The 18,125-nt window shown below is 36.8% G+C and overlaps 1 protein-coding gene and 1 pseudogene across 3 annotated transcripts in view; both read right to left on the bottom strand.

The window, feature by feature from the left end:
* LOC138699959 (uncharacterized) overlaps positions 1 to 18,125 on the bottom strand; it is a 599,613-nt gene that overhangs the window by 494,101 nt on the left and 87,387 nt on the right. The window lies entirely within an intron of this gene.
* The window catches only part of LOC138700565 (cytochrome c oxidase subunit 1-like), a 33,056-nt pseudogene that overhangs the window by 9,291 nt on the left and 5,640 nt on the right, over positions 1 to 18,125 (bottom strand).

The following is an 18,125-nucleotide window of genomic DNA, read 5'->3' as shown; positions in this document are numbered from 1 at the left end:
AGGAAGGAAACGAAGGTATATCAAGGGAAGGAAACGAACGTATATCAAAGGAAGGAAACGAAGGTATATCAAAGGAAGGAAACGAAGGAATATCAAAAGGAAGGAAACGAAGGAATATCAAAAGGAAGGAAACGAAGGAATATCAAAAGGAAGGAAACGAAGGAATATCAAAAGGAAGGAAACGAAGGGATATCAGAGGAAGGAAACGAAGGGATATCAGAGGAAGGAAACGAAGGAATATCAAAAGGAAACGAAGGAATATCAAAAGGAAGGAAACGAAGGAATATCAAAAGGAAGGAAACGAAGGGATATCAGAGGAAGGAAATGAAGGGATATCAGAGGAAGGAAACGAAGGAATATCAAAGGAAGGAAACGAAAGGATATCAAAAGAAGGAAACGAAGGGATATCAAAGGAAGGAAACGAAGTTATATCAAAGGAAGGCGATCAAATAATATCAAAGAATGGAAACTAAGAAATGTCAAAGAATGGAAACTAAAGGATGTCAAAGAAAGAAAACGAAGATATATGAAAGGAAGGAAATCAAAGGATATCAGGGAAAGGGAGCGAAGGAATGTCAAAGAAAATAAACGAATATGAAAGAAAGGAAACAAAAAGATATCAGAGAAAGAAATGGAAGGCATATCGACAAAGGAATAGAATGGATATCAAAGAAAGGAAAAGGAGGGATATGAAAAAATGAAACAAAAGAGCGTCCAATAAATGAAGCGAAAGAATATAAAAAACTAAAGGTTATCATAAAATAGAAACAAAAGGAGATTAATAAAATGAAATGGAAAGTAGAAAAAGAAATAAATTGGAAGAGGACAAATAAAATCGCAGAAAAGAAATTATTGTTGATGAAAGGAAAGAAGGGAGAGAAAATGAAAAGAGAGAAGGAAAACCGGACATAATGTATAAAATTAATTTTCAACAGTAGACAAAAGAAGCTCAGGAAAAGAATTTAAAACAGTAGGGGAAATGATATAAGAAAGAAAATATAAAAATAAACTAAAGTAAATAAAAGTTCAAAAACGACAAAAGAAACGCGTGAGAAAAAATAGTTGGAAAGAAGCAAAACTAAAGGAAACGCTGCGAAGCAAGTATCAAAGAGGAGACGGGAAGAAAGAAGAAAAAAAGATACGAAGCTTCTGTTTAAGGTGCGGGGTCAGACCACATATCTGCCACTCCAGTGAATACCCAGTATAAAAAAAGAAACAGCTCCGTGAAATGCACAATACAATGCGGCTGTAATCCACGCTGCTACACCAGCCTTTATTTTGATTTCAGCTGTTACATATTTAAAGCCTGAATCTGATGTACACAGAGTGACGCACGCCCGTCCCTTACCTGTGGCTCCACATTAAATTTAAATAACATGAGCCTCAGAACGACTACCGCTGCTACTATTGTTTAAATCGTATTTACTACAGAGAAGGGAAGGAATTTCCCCTAAGTGGGGGATTTTTATTGAAATAAAATACGAATTTGAGATGATTCTTCTTCCGCTCTCCCCTCTGAAAAGCACTAAGCCAGTATTCTTATTGCAGAAAACATCCAGAATACTGAAGCATTACAAATACCAAGACGTGGAATAATAATAATAATAATAATAATAATAATAATAATAATAATAATAATAATAATAATAATAATAATAATAATATGCTTATAGTGTTATCTCAAACCATTCTTCTACAGACAGTGGAGACGTATGGGGAATTCGAAACATATAGAAGATGCCTTTTTTGGACGCGACAATAGGTCTACTGAGGTGAACTCGTAGCATTAAAGGTCGGCAGAATGATGCATCTTTATCTTCTTCTTATTCTTTTCATTCTCCAATTCCGAGTTCAAAAAGTTTTTACCTGTTTCGTCTTTACAATAGTTTTGAAAATTATGTCCATCTTCTATTTGGACGTCCTATATTTAGTCTTTCTTTCGGATGATAATTTAATAATATACAGGATGATCCGTTTGAGTATGGATAAAATGAAAACACTGTAAAACATTTACTATTTGTTGAAACTTCGTGCACACAACACTGAAAATGGGAGATTCCTCGGAGCTCAACATGATCCCCATTGCGCACCCTGCACAACTCATAACGGTGATGCAATTCAGTCCATGTCAGTTTAGCAGAGGGTTGATTTGTTGAAAAGTTTGAGTAGTTTTTACTCTCAGATCATCAATGTTCCTGAGTTTCTGTGAATAGATGATGTCTTTAACAAAACCGTACAGGAAGAAGTCAGGAAGAGTTAGATCTGGGGAGTTTGGGGACTAAGCCAAGAATAGCTGCTTCTCGTACTGGGTTTCGCCCGCGACCTCCTGAATGTTTTTTTTTTTTTTTTTAACACAGAACCTGTTTCTACAAATGTTCGATACCATAACATTATGGAATCGTATTTAGGTACATTACGCACACCATACTCACATCGAAATTCTCTTTGAACTCTTTTAACACTCTCAAATTTAGCATACCAAAGAACACATTGTGTCCGCTGTTGATTTGTAGTAGCCATTTTAACCATCTATGATTTTCATTTGTCTTTCAGATTATGCATTGTTGATTGTTTATATGGAAACTCCCGTCTTTTAATCATAATATAACCACAATAAATTTTGTGCGAGATCGTGCGTATTTGCTTGCTTTCCGCACAAAACCAATACGCGGTAAGTGTGAAATACCACATTCAGTATTCCCAGCGTAACACACAACGATTTCCCTCTTCTTACCGCTTAAGCGCCATATTCATTTTACTGCTTTAGGCTTTTAACATATTATTTTTAGAGACGTTTAACATAGTAATAATTATAAATTGGAAACTTACCACTGCAATTTCACCTAAATTGCACTGTTAATTATTGTTTTTAAATATTTGCGAAAATTAAGTAAACTCTACAACACCACAATAGTAATATGCGTTACAAGAGCGGTATGTTCGAGGAAAAGATTGAAAAAGCGAAACGTAGTTGAGCTTTTTTAATTTCCGAGAACATGAAAACAAACATACCGCTCGTGTATCGTACATTATTTTGTGCGAAGATCGTTTATTACATACCTGAAAGAGGAATTTCTAATTAGTTGCAATGAAATCTCCATCTTGGTTTCTGTTCAATGACGGCAATTTTGGAAAACAAATATATCTATCTTCAACGCTGTTGCTATAAAATGTTTTCTGTGTTTACTATATTCCAGCAGGCCGTGATATACGCCTGTCTTTTTTTTCCCCCAGTCTATAAATGCGAACTTAAAACAAACGGTAAGGTTATATAATGATTTATTTTTCATTATAATATTTCAACAGTATTATTTATATAGCATATTGCAGTAATAACATCGGCATCTGGAATCTTGTTGATTTTTTCACGGCTTCCTTAATGTTACTTGCATTACAAATGCAGTAACTTTTGTGGTGTTGTAGAGTTTACTTAATTTTCGCAAATATTTAAAAACAATAATTAACAGTGCAATTTAGGTGAAATTGCAGTGGTAAGTTTCCAATTTATAATTATTACTATGTTAAACGTCTCTAAAAATAATATGTTAAAAGCCTAAAGCAGTAAAATGAATATGGCGCTTAAGCGGTAAGAAGAGGGAAATCGTTGTGTGTTACGCTGGGAATACTGAATGTGGTATTTCACACTTACCGCGTATTGGTTTTGTGCGGAAAGCAAGCAAATACGCACGATCTGGCACAAAAGTTACTGCATTTGTAATGCAAGTAACATTAAGGAAGCCGTGAAAAAATCAACAAGATTCCAGATGCCGATGTTATTACTGCAATATGTTATATAAATAATATTGTTAAAATATTAAAATGAAAAATAAATCATTACATAACCTTACCGTTTGTTTTAAGTTCGCATTTATAGACTGGGGGGGGGGGGAAGACAGACATATATCACGGCCTACTGGAATATAGTAAACACAGAAAACATTTTATAGCAACAGTGTTGAAGATAGATATATTTGTTTTCCAAAGTTGCCGTCATTGAACAGAAACCAAGATGGAGATTTCATTGCAACTAATTAGAAATTCCTCTTTCAGGTATGTAATAAACGATCTTCGCACAAAATAATGTACGATACACGAGCGGTATGTTTGTTTTCATGTTCTCGGAAATTAAAAAAGCTCAACTACGTTTCGCTTTTTCAATCTTTTCCTCGAACATGAAAACGTCAACATACCGCTCTTGTAACGCATATTACTATTTCCTACTATCATAATAGCTTTATAATAATAAATTAATATTATCCATACTCAAACGAATCAGACTGTATTATCCATTTTTCTAGGTAACTAATCTAATTTCCTTCATATTCATCAATACATATCGAAAATTGCAAGAAAACAGGGATCGGGCGGATCGTAATTAGTACGTAAGCGTATTGAAATAGATTTGAATACTCCACGAAAACGTAGAAATTGTTTTGAAATACGAGGTTTTTAGATGCAATTATTTTCCACAATTCGCCAAAAAATAGAACAACAAAAACAAAAAACTCCAGAAACCTAAACTACTGCTCACTAAAACAGGAAACGTATGATATTAGATTACATTGTATGATAGTATTAAACCCTTACTTTATGGAAAATCAAAACTCCAAAACAAGAGCATAAACTGAATTTTGTTTTTAGATAAAACAAGTTATGCTATTTAATGATTTTGACAAGGCAAGGTTTGAAGAAATAAAATATGATGTGATTATTTCAGAATAATTGAAACTGCAGAATGAGTGATTGCTCTACAAATTAATTACAGAGAACATTTCAGATTTTTATTGGAATTGGGTATTGCTTCAGATGAAATATGCAGCATTTTGAAAATAAAATTCTTTAAATTCAGTATAAGACAAGTTTTGGTTCAGACTTTTCATTAAACATGCATCCCAGGGATAAGGACGTATTTAATCAGAACTTTATGGAAGGTTGCAACAAATTTTACAACAGATTAGGAGAGGTATGCATTTAATAACGATTTTCGAGATCTCATAAAACTGTAAATAGGCAAGTTTCGATTTTTTTTTTTTATTTTTAAGTTCATTATTTAACGACGCTGTATCAACTACTAGGTTATTTAGCGTCGATGGGTTTGGTGATAGTGAGATGGTATTTGGCGAGATGAGGCCGAGGATTCGCCATAGATTATCTGGCATTCACCTTACAGTTGGGGAAAACCTCGGAAAAACCCAACCAGGTAATCAGCCCAAGCGGGCATCGAACCCGCGCCCGAGCGCAACTTCAGTCTGACAGACAAGCGCCTTAACAGACTGAGCCACGCCGGTGGCTGGCAAGTTTCGATGTAGGAACATTTCCATACCGTAGTGAACATCATCATGTATACTGTATTATTACGATGTACCGAAGTAGGCCTACATATGATATTTCCGTGCAGAAATTCTGCGTCATCATATGATGAAGGATGAGTGGAACGGAGAAAAATTCTCTCCGGCACCGGAATTTCAACCCGGGTTTTCAGCTCTACGTGCTGATGCTCTATCCACTAAGCCACATCAGATTCCCATCCCGATGTCGGATCGAATCCCCTCAGTTTAAGTTCCGCCTCTTGGGTTCCCTCTAGTGGCCTATCCTCATGCATTGCGTCATAGATGTATGAGAGTGCCGCAATGTCAACACATGTGGAGAGATGCACTTGTTATGAGTGACTAAGTGGCCGGGATCCGACGGAATAAGCGCCGTCTTAAATCACTAAGTGATTATTTTTTGCATATCATATATTATTACGATGTACCGAAGTACACACGATATTTCCGCCACTAGGCCATTAGAGGGAACCCAAGAGGTGGAACTTAAACTGAGAGAATTCGATCCGACATCGGGGTGGGAATCCGGTGTGGCTTAGTGGATAGAGCGTCAGCACGTAGACCTGAAAACCTGGGTTCAAATCCCGGTGCCGGAGAGAATTTTTCTCCGTTTCACTCATCCTTCATCATAACATCAACTATGCCTAACCCATTTTTTTTAAACATTGGATAAGACGAGTTTAGCATCCAACAACCTCATATGCAGACTTTCAAACCGATGATAAATCGAAATACAATAAAGTAATCTTCCTGTGTATCTTGAGACATAAACCATGCATATCTGTCAAATCATTTTAAATATATTGGGATTGGCAAGTGTGGCATTGTTTATTGATAAACCTGTGTGATAAATCATATTACGTAATATACAATAATGTAATACAACACGAGACAGACATCCACGATTCCAATGTTACATAATTGAATCAAAGAGTATGAGGAAGTGAACGCATCAACGATGTAACAGCTACAGAATTTCGTCCCAGTTCACGGTACAGCATGACAAGGTAGAATGATGTACCTTATACGTGACATTCTGTGTCTGAACCTGCGTGTTTTCATTGATATCGACAGTACAACTCCCCCAACCATATTTGTTTTATTCATGTCCCGGAACACAACCGATGCCCCGCCCGCATCCTCCCCGCTTCCGTTCAGGACTGATCACATGAAGCTACAAGGGCTGACATATTCCTCTCCTTTATTTCCATACAAGCCTTCAGTTTTAATCAGTGGGATCTCCCATACCGCTCAGACTATATTCTTTCACCTGTCTTGATAACTCGGTTAACAGAGCGCTGGGTTACGATCACCGCAGACCTCAGTTCAAATCTCAGCGATCGAGATGTATTTGCGGTAGACAAAGCAAGTTGTGAGAGGTTTTGTCGGAGTTCTCCCGTTTTTCCCTTCGTCATTTTGGCAAGAGTATCCTAATTCCTTTTTCATTATCATCTCAGTTTAGAAAAATAAGACATCTACTGTGTGTTCATGACGGCAGAACCGTTATTAGCTGCAGTCTACTGTTCTCCAACCAGGAGATTAACTGTGAAAGGAATGTGCTTACTATTGCGTCATCTATTGGAGCGAAGTAGATAGATAATATTACCGTTATAACGTCAGTTTCAAAAACATGCGCTTTCCTGCATAAAGCTATTTCTTGTATGGAGGGATTAAAAGACCAGGAGATTAATCGTGATCTAATTTTGTAACTAGGCTAGTATACAGTAAGTATGTGTGTATCAGTGTTATCGTTTGTGCTTTGAGAGTTAGCCAATGGAGATGCGTGTACCCACGTGTGTGACCTTATGACATCTTATGACATCAACATTCATTCACAGCATTACCCTGTTGCGTCTCATTCCCCTGAGACTTTCTCCTGGTTGAAGTACAGTATGTTCTTCACGTTTGTCGAAAGATTGGTAAACCCCATTTCAGTTTGGTTGATAGGCTTTCCCCTCTACTCACACTCTCTACCATCAGTGAAGGGGAAGTTGCTACTGTCCATCTTACTAACGTTCGACTAATTGGCTTTCAACATAGTGACAAAATTTTATTATTGAAAATGTTTACCGGTAATCTATATTTCGAAAGCCTATACTAAGTGTTAATATTTCATTTTATTGCTATTTATATCAACTGGCACATTAAAAAGCTGCTGAGAGCAGAAGATAAATGTTTTCTTCACCACTAGTTGCTACTCTAAGCATACACAACGGAACATCTGCACTGTGTCACTCTCCCTGACATAATACAAACTAATATTTCTTCATTTAATTTATTATTAGTTGGAAATATTATAAGAACGACACTAAAATATACACAAACATGTATTGTCAAACTTGTGTCACTATATTTTATATTCACTTATGTACTTTATTTAATATTTTATTTTCTTGTGTGTACAACTTGGGGGGGGGTGCAGGTATAAGAGGTAACAGCTACCGTTTTGTTGCTAACGGACTCTGGGCAAGTAGAAGGGGAAAGAAATGCTTTCGCATCCCCTCAACTTGTATGAAATGTCGTTTAGAAGTGGTGGTGGGTTCTAGAATACTCGTAGGTCAGTTCTGGATCACAGATATAAGTGCGTACTTACTCTCCTACCGATAGGAATATAACTATATAGGCTTATGTAAAACTATGATGAAAGGCAGATCAGTACCAGAGATATGTATTAGAAGACTGGAAAGGAGTGTGTAATGTTGCAGCATAAGTCTACACGCAACTCAATCCATCACGGGTGCACAAAAAGCTTCTTTAGTCTGCAATGCATAGGGATTAGGGATGCTCCATGTTCCGCCCTATAATCATCGCTATACAATAAAAAACTAAAGATAATATACAATAAAAAAGTAAAACCCGAATTTCTCCCCTCTACATTATTTCAAGCCAAAGACATATCCTATTGCGTAGTTACTGAATTATGGTCATCATCACAATCCACCATGGTTTAAGACCAGGCATGTTCAGCGTGGGCAATTCTAGCCTTTAAACGAGGTGCAACAGTGACGTAGAATCTCAGATCGCGCGCAGGCACAAGTTTAAAAAAATATTCTACGTCACTTTTGCACTCGTTTAAAGGCTAGAAATGCCCACTCTGAACATGCCCGGTTTAGCCTTATATAATTAAGTCATTCTGACTTCAAAGAATACAGTTCATTCAACATCTTCCGCCATCAACATCATTTTATACATCTTGATTACACAACTTTTAACACTATATCACTTCAGAATATATATTATATGTTTTTCTCGTTTTAAAATCTATCGTACCTGGTTAACAATTCTGAAGAAGGTCAATAACAGACCGAAACATGTCAATCAGGTACGATAGATTTTAACACAAGAAAGACATATAATACATATTCCGAAACCATTTTATACTTAAATACAATTTGGTCCATTGCCGTGCGCCCTATATTGTGTTTCAGAAGTGATCGTAAAAAATGTAGGGATGAAAAGTGGTAAGAAAGAAAAGCAAAAAATGTTCCAGTGAAGATGGTTCCACAAATTAATAGTTTATGAGCTAATGTCAGTTGCGAGCGTCTTTAAATAAACCATAATTTAAATAACATATAAATAATCCTGCATGAAAATTACTATAATATCGGTTATTAAATATTTATTTTCTCAAAACAAGCCATAGACCGTACCTTTAGCATAGATGCCTGCATGAAAAGTTTACCCTTCCCTCCTTCACTGCGAGCTTCTTTCTCGTTGAAGTTCAGGATGTCTCTCAGGAGTTTATTTTCAATGGACAGTATAGCCAAAGCACTAAGTCTACCCTATTTGTAATTTCACATCCTCAAATCCGAGAGTTTTTTTCATAAACATCGATATTAAATTTTCGATTCAGCTTCCTCCCTTTCACTTACTTTTCCGTACTAAATTTACTGATGGCGTAGGTCTTCTATTATTTTTAATAATCAATTGTTCTTCTACAGTTAACCTAGAAAAGTTTATATTTTTTAGTTTCGAAACAAAAACTTATAAAACACTTTACCTTTACCGCACAATAATTATTCACAGACTGCTCGTTCTTCCACAAACACCTAGTTGCCACTAAATTTGCACATTTCAATGTGGTACGAGGATGATAATATTGACACATCCTCTCAAGACAGCCAACATGGTTGACAACTTTCATTTTACCTTAAAAAAAACATGCAAAAATTTTATAATCTAAAATCATAAAATCTCAAGTTTAAAATGTATATAGTACAGGGACATCATTTTATTTTTACTAACATTTTTAATATTAACCTGTCTAAATCTTTGGATTAAAGGTCTAGAACCGGAAACACCGCTTGCTCCCCCTTCCAAGACTGGAGTTCGATGATACTAGCGTAAAATACAAATCACTTTACTAGGTATAGGAGGGAAGAAAAGTAGTTCATCCATTTATGTAAACTAGGAAATATCGCAATTTTGAGTTTGATAATTTTCATTAGGGTTTTGCTTAATCAAAATACAGTACTGTATTAACAATGTGTTTTTACTCACGAATTGAGCTAACCATTCGGACATATTAATTATGCAGTGTATATTGTACTGTTACAGCACATTAGCGTACAATATACAGAATGAAGTTAAATTGAAAAATAATCATAATATGGATATTTAAACACATTTTTGAAAATGGTGGCCGTTCATTTCGATACAGGCTTCAGTACTTTTGTGCATATTATCGCAGTATAGACTATTGTACCTAATTCCAATTACCAGTTTCGTCCTTCGTACGAGTAACTCATGTTGAAATAATTCTATACCTATTCTATTAAAGAGTACCTTACGTACTGTAAATTTAATCTTCACTTCTGCTCGATCCGAAAAGATAAAATTACTCAGACATGCTATCTACTGTACGTTCAAGTGGTTTTGTCGCAGGGTCGTAGAAAGGGGGGGGGGGAATCACGTGAGAGTTAATTACTTAACGAGGCCCTTTTAGTTAAGTTATTTTAAATAGTTGTACAATATTACGTAGACGTCCAATTCCTAACAGAAATTAATGTTCTCAGAAAAGAGGAAAGATAGCCCAGCTACTAGACTTTACAGAGGAGCGAACAGAGGAAGGTGGGGGAAACCGGGATGCGACGTAATAATAATGGTTTATTTTAACCAGTTTATTTTAACTGGCAGAGTTAAGGCAATACAATGCAATACATACATAACAATTCTTTTACCTTCCCAACACTCCAATGAAATAATTATGTACTAATAATAACATTAATAATAATAATCATACCTAAATATAATTAAATCATTAAACTCAATTATGATTATAATTACAACTTCAATTTGTCTGCGTCAGTAAGAAATTGTTTAGCTTTGTCTTGAAAGTAGTTATTGTCTGGCAGCCCCTAATCTTCTGAGGTAGAGAATTCCATTCACGAGGGACGGAGACAGTGAAAGAGGATGAATAGTGGGATGTTCTATGGGGAGGAATTGCTAGGATTTGGCTCTCTTGTGACCTGGTGTTTAGATTGTGATTGCAGGATAAGTAGTTAAACAAGAACGAAGATAATTTGGAGTAGAAGTGTGGAGAACTCGAAACAGAAGAGAAAGCGAATGAAGTGATCTACGGTTATTGAGTCGCAGCCAGGATGAATATTTGAACGAAGGTGTAATATGGTCGAATTTGCGAGCATTGATGATGAATCTGACACACGTACTGTGCACACGCTGTAGCTTGTTCGAAAGGTCAGTTGTCAAATCTGTAAGTATTATGTCGCAATAGTCAAACAGTGGTAATACGAGGGTTTGGACTAAAGTCTGTTTCAATTTTGGCGGGAAGAAGTTTCTGAACGGGTTAAGAAAATGCATGGTATAGCATACTCTCTTGGATATTTCCCTTATTTGGCATTCCCAATTTAAATTTTCGTCTAAGTAAACGCCAAGGTTTCTGACGACAGATTGGTACGGAATAGTGGCATTATTTACTGTAACGATTGGGATATGTCTGTTGTTCATTGTGTTTAGTAGTCGCTTATGTCCAATTATTATAGCTTGTGACTTACTAGCATTTAACCTAAGTCCGAACTTATTCGTCCATGAAGAAATTTGATTCAAGTCACGATTAAGTCTGCCAATAGTTGCATCAATTTCGTCTGGTCGGGAATGTATATAGAGTTGTAAGTCATCTGCGAAACGGACGACAGTACCTGTGCGAAAATATGATTCAATATTGAAAGCTCTTTAGTCACTGGAAAACGCGAACATATTTCTGGAACGTACTATACTGACTAACTCAGTACTGCATACGCGGTCTCGGTTCTGTGTGGAGAACGGTTGGAAGTTTAGTAGTAGAAGGGGTGGGAGTGAAGTACATTGAAAAACTCAGGTACAATAAAAATTGAAGTAAAATAAAATGATGTCCCTGTATAAATAAATATAATTTGTACAAATATTAAATAATATTATTTTCTTTCTGTAATGTGTTTTAAGACGATACCATATGCTTTGTCCTGAATCATTCCTAGTCAGTAGATGGAAGCACCCTGTGCATGTGAATGTGTTGACCAGTGGCTAATGATTTGACCGCGTGTTGTCAAGCGAACAAGAAATTATGCGTGAGCGCAGTAGCAGATCGGAGGTGATGCTCCTGAAGACCGTATTTTGTGGACACCTTCCCTTCACACCACCAACCCCTCACTCTCCAATGTTCGTACGCAGATGTTCACAATGAGAAGGAGTTTAGTGTAGGTTATAGAAACAGAAATCAAAGTAGGCCTACAGCGCTTACGTACAGTGTGAGGAAACTTGACCGGCCACATGAAAGAACATAGCATTCAAGAGAGAAAATGTTCATAAATCAAGCAACAAGAAAACAATAAAGACGATACGAAAACAATTTACTACAGGGTGTGCACATGCTCCAGACCAGTTTTATCCAAGTGTCCGTATTTTCTGCCTCCTCATTAGTCTCTGCATACGACCCATACATGTAAACGTTGTCTATCATCCGATATGTTCTTACTTACTTACTTACAAATGGCTTTTAAGGAACCCGAAGGTTCATTGCCGCCCTCACATAAGCCCGCCATCGGTCCCTATCCTGTGCAAGATTAATCCAGTCTCTATCATCATATCCCACCTCCCTCAAATCCATTTTAATATTATCCTCCCGTCTATGTCTCGGCCTCCCTAAAGTTCTCCGATATGTTCTACTGCCCCAAACTTTTTTCCCATTCTCCATTTCTTCCAGTGCATTATTCAGTAAGCGGTTTCTTCTTAGCTAGTGACCCCGCCAATTTCAGTTTCTCTTCCTGATCAGCTACAGCTTCTCTAATTCTTCACCCACTCTTTCTAGTAGGCTATTGCTTCATTTCTTATTTTGTCCGTCCATTTACTGTTATTGCAAGTTATCTTGAACCTTACATGTCTTTCGAACTGTTCGGTACGGCATGTACTCATCAACGTAATGGCACGGCAAGGTTGCCCCTCCCTCAGGTAACGTGACTCTCTTAAGAAAACGTTGGTTCTTTCACTTTACGACTCTCTATTGCAAAAGAACTTGGTTCAATACTAACATCATCTCACGGCACTCCGGTTTTCAGAGGAGAACATGGTTTCGTACCAGATTTTAATTAACCCGTAATGAGTAAGTATTTAAATATACTCGTGTGTACACTCCTCTCTCAACCGGGTTGGGGACCGGCAATGGCGGAGTTACTACAGCTATGTCTAAATATTATATAGGCCTACATGACTTATACCTACAGCTGATATGTACATATTCTTATAACAATATTTTACAGGCTTATTCTTTGAATTTACGTTAATATACAATTATACACAATCCATATCGCTATCATCGCTACCATCATCGTCATCGTCATCGTCTTCATCGTTCGGTCCAAAATTATTATTTCGTCAATGGCATCATCCATTCGGAATTATCTTCTTAATCGTAGGTACTACTTTCTGAACAAGATAGAATTCGATTATATCCCGAATGGCAAGTTGATCGAAGTCGTCCACTTCAACTTTAGACAAGTCCTAATTCTGGAATGAAATAATATCTTTTGTAGAACTATAACAAAATAATAACTTATAATAGTAATTCATTATGTCGCTTACAATACACATACTATTGTACATAACTATTATAGCAATAATTTCGAAACATTACATACATATTCTTTCCCAGGGTAGTGAGGTTCATTCCGTTGTAATTCAGTATTATTCTTAATCCTCTTCACGGAACTAATACTTTTGCCAGAGTATTTAGCCGATCTCTCATATTCTTATCAAGAAGTTCCTGCAAATATTTGTTTAATTTTTTCTCCTCGCAACACTTAATTATATTTTCGATAATTTCTCTTTCTCCGCTGTGAATAACAGCGTTACTTTTTCTCCACGGTGGTGTAATTTCACCATAATTACTACCCTGTGGTTGCTGCTCCATGTTAACACTACTGGTATGCAGTGAAGGAAATGGTTATATGATTTTGACAAGAAATTATGATGCTGAGCATGCGCAAAGAACTCAGTTGGCTCCACCCACGTTACGCGCTTCCTTCCCTCTGCCCCTCTGTCACCGCTCAGGAAGTTCAAGATAACTTGCAAGTACAGTAGGCTAACATGCTCCATTCTTCATCATATCCATATTTCAAATGCTTCTTGTAATTTCTCCTCACTTCATTGCAATGTCCGTGTTTCTGGCCCATACAATGCCACACTCCACACGAAGCATTTCACCAATCTCTTCCTTAGTTTTTTTTATAGAGGTCCACAGAAGATGCTCGTTTTTCTATTAAAAGTTTCATTTGCCATTGTTGTCCTCCTTTTGGCTTTCTAGCAACAGCTCATGATACTAATAGTGCTATACTTACTTACAAATGGCTTTTAAGAAACCCGGAGGTTCATTTCCGCCCTCACATAAGCCCGCCATTGGTCCTTATCCTGTGCAAGATTAATCCAGTCTCTATCATCATATCCCACCTCCCTCAAATCCATTTTAATATTATTCTTCCATCTACGTCTCAGCCTCCTCAAAGGTCTATTTTCCTCCAGCCTCCCAGCTAACACTCTATATGCATTTCTGGATTCGCCCATACGTGCTACATGCCCTGCCCATCTCAAACGTCTCGATTTAATGTTCCTAATTATATCAGGTAAAGAATACAATGCGTGCAGTTCTGTGTTGCGTAGCTTCCTCCACTCTCCTGTAACTTCATTCCTCTTAGCCCCAAATATTTTCCTAAAAACTTTATTCTCAAACAATCTTAATCTCTGTTCCTCTCTCAAAGTGAGAGTCCAAGTTTCACAACCATACAGAACAATGGGTAATATAACTGTTTTATAAATTCTAACTTTCAGAATTTTTGACAGCAGACTAGATAATAAAAGCTTCTCAATCGTATAATAACTCGCATTTTTCATATTTATCTGCGTTTAATCTCCTCCCGAGTGTCATTTATATTTGTTACTCTTGCTCCAAGGTATTTGAATTTTTCAACCTCTTTAAAAGATAAATCTCCAATTTATATATTTCCATTTCGTACAATATTCTGTCACGAGACATAATCACATACTTTGTCTTCTCGGGATTTAGTTCCAAACCTATCGCTTTACTTGCTTCAAGTAAAATTCCCGTGTTTCCCTAATCGTTTGTGGATTTTCTCCTAACATATTCACGTCATCCGTATAGACAGAAAGCTGATGTAACCTATTAAATTCCAAACCCTCTCTGTTATCCTGAACTTTCCTAATGGCATATTCTAGAGCGAAGTTAAAAAGTAAAGGTGATAGTGCATCTCCTTGCTTTAGCCCGCAGTGAATTGGAAACGCATCAGATAGAAACTGGCCTATACGGACTCTGCTTTAAGTTTCACTGAGACACATTTTAATTAATCGGAATACCAAATTCGATAAGAATATTATATAAAACCTCTCTCTTAACCGAGTCATATGCCTTTTTGAAATCTATGAATAACTGATATACTGTACCCTTATACTGCAATTTTTTCTCCAATATCTGTCGAATACAAAATATATCATTAATAATCGATCTATTACGCCTAAAACCTCACTGATGATCCCAATTAATTTCATCTATACAAACAAAAAAAATCAATGTTAAGATTTCAGTTTGTGATCAGCATCAACGGAGCAAAGTCCTTTGATAAAATGCTTTATATTTAAAGTTATTATAAAACATTCATTAATTTTACTATTATTTATTTGATTTTCTTTTCTGTTGGTGCTTCCCAACCATTTACAAATACTTTAATGTAAATGTAAGTAAAAATAATTACAGAATACAGCATGTTATCGCAATCAACTAGATTATACCCCTATTTTCCTGTTTTGGGAATCGGACATAGATCCACTGAATACGTAATTGGAGACACACACACCTACTGTAGGGAGATAGCGGAGGACATTCATCTTCAAGATCAGAAGAAGTTGCAGCTGGGAATGCAGTATCGTGCATTACTGACTAGCCTGGTACTCATTACGCACTCTCTGCATTGCATTTCCGGTATGCACCACTTCCTTTCAAACACAGAATGTGACAAGAGAATCAACACTGATTGTGAGGGGCAGAGTTTCGCCTCATCTGTCGACATCATTGCACCTGGTGTGAGTATACACCGGGTCTATTTTTAGGTAGTCTAGTTTTAATTCCAGTTTGCGGCGGTTGGTTTTGACGTGTTGACAGTCACGGGACTTCAAACCAATTAATCAAGCGTCCTTATTTGCCATGCTCGCATGTTATACGCCCAGCTACATCCCAAAGCCACACATGAAACAAGTGCACCATTCATGTAGCACACTTTTCACTACCGGCACTCAATCCTTCACTCTGAGTATCATTTACTACACTATCAGTTGCACAAATGAAAAGAAAGCCCTACATGTTCAACATGTTGCAAGCACGTCCCGATAACCCTGTCACTCAGCGAATTCTGATCTTCGTAACAAAACAATTACACGAATCTGAACAGGGGGGACGATACTTCAGTGACATCTGAAATAGTGCGATTTACTGTCACTGGAAAACAGATATTTCGAATTTTTAAAATAATTCTCGAATATATGCATATGGAAAAAGAGCAGAAAAGATATGATAACGAATCAACAGGTAGCTACATAACTTTACTCTGTTGCATATCTTGACAGTATGTAGAAGGAGTTCTTAGCGAGCAGCACGCAAATCAGAGAGACTAAGAGGAATACAAGTAGAACTAGAGAAAATCAAGGGGAACGAAGAAGGTTACATTTTTATGTGACAGTTAATTTCCAAGTTACACTCCATACCTAGTGAGGAGCATGACTTGGTTCTACGTCAGGAGAAAGAACGTACAAGAAGGAAAGCGAGATATAAAGTGAAAAGTGGAGGGAAATGCAAATAAGAACAAATGAAGCATCAAAGTGATTGAAAAGGACAATATAGGAAGTAAATAGAAAGCGCAAAGAGAGGAAGTGAAGGAAAAGCGTACAGGGAGGAAGCGAATAGAAAGCGCAAAGGAAGGAAATGAAAAGGAAGCGTAAAAGAGGAAATGAAGAGAAAGTGCAAAGGAGGAAGTGAGGAGAAAGCGTAAAAGAGGAAGTGAAAAAAGAGCGAAGCTAGAAAGTGAAGAGAAATCGTAATGAAGGTAGAAAGTGAAGAGAAATCTTAATGAAGGTAGAAAGTGAAGAGAAAGCTTAATAAAGTTAGAAAGTGAAGGGAAAGTTTAATGAAGGTAGAAAGTGAAGAGAAAGCTTAATAAAGTTAGAAAGTGAAGAGAAAGCTTAATAAAGTTAGAAAGTGAAGAGAAAGCTTAATCAAGTTAGAAAGTGAATAGAAAGCTTAGGCCTAATAAAGGTAGAAAGTGAAGAGAAAGCTTAATAAAGGTAAAAAGTGAAGAGAAAGCGTCGTAAATGTAGAAAGTGAAGAGAAAGCATAGTAAATGTAGAAAGTGAAGAGAAAGCGTCGTAAAGGAAGAAAGTGAAGCGAAAGCGTGGTGAAGAAATAAAGTGAAGAGAAAGCGTCGTAAAGGTAGAAAATTAAAAGAAAGCATCGTTAAGATAGAAAGTGAAGAGAAAGCGTCGTTAAGGTAGAAAGTGAAGAGAAAGCGTCGTAAAGGTAGTGAAGAGAAAACGTCTTAAAGGTAGTGAAGAGAATGCGTCGTAAAGGTAGTGAATAGAAAGCGTCGTAAAGATAATGAAGAGAAAGCGTCGAAAAGGTAGTGAAGAGAAAGCGTAAAATAGAAGAGAAGAGGAAACAAAGGAGAAGTGAAGAGAAGGCATAAAGTAACCGGGAAGATGAAAGAGAACGTAAAAGGGAAGATAAAATAGAAGAAAAAGAAGGGGCGAGAAAGAGTAAAGCAAAAGGGACGACAAAAAGCACAACAGATGAGAAAACGAAAACAAAGGAAAAAGAGACGAGAAAACGAAAAAGAGACAAAAAAAATGAGAGAGGTAGAGAGGGACGAGAAAACATTAAGAACGAGAAAACGTTGAGGAGAAGGAACGAGAAAACAAAGGATAAGGGACGAGAAAACGTTTAGAAGGAAACGAGAAAACGTTGATGAGAAGGAACGATAAAAAGGACAAGGCACGAGAAAACGTTTAGAAGGAACGAGAAAAGAAAGAACGAGCGACGAGAAAACGTTGAGAGAAAGAACGAGAAAACAAAGGACAAGAGAGGAGGAAAAAAGGACACAAGGGGGCGAGAAAACAAAGGACAAGGGACGAGTAAACAAAGGACAAGGGACGAGAAAACAAAGGACAAGGGACAAGAAAACAAAGGACAAGGGACGAAAAAACAAAGGAGAAGAGTAGGCATAAATAAGAAGGGAAGACAAAGCATAA

The sequence above is a fragment of the Periplaneta americana genome, chromosome 5 (assembly GCF_040183065.1).
Source record: "Periplaneta americana isolate PAMFEO1 chromosome 5, P.americana_PAMFEO1_priV1, whole genome shotgun sequence".
NCBI classification, from domain to species: Eukaryota; Metazoa; Arthropoda; class Insecta; order Blattodea; family Blattidae; genus Periplaneta; species Periplaneta americana.
The sequence above is the reverse complement of the archived record's forward strand: the minus strand, read 5'-3'. Positions and strand labels throughout refer to the sequence as shown.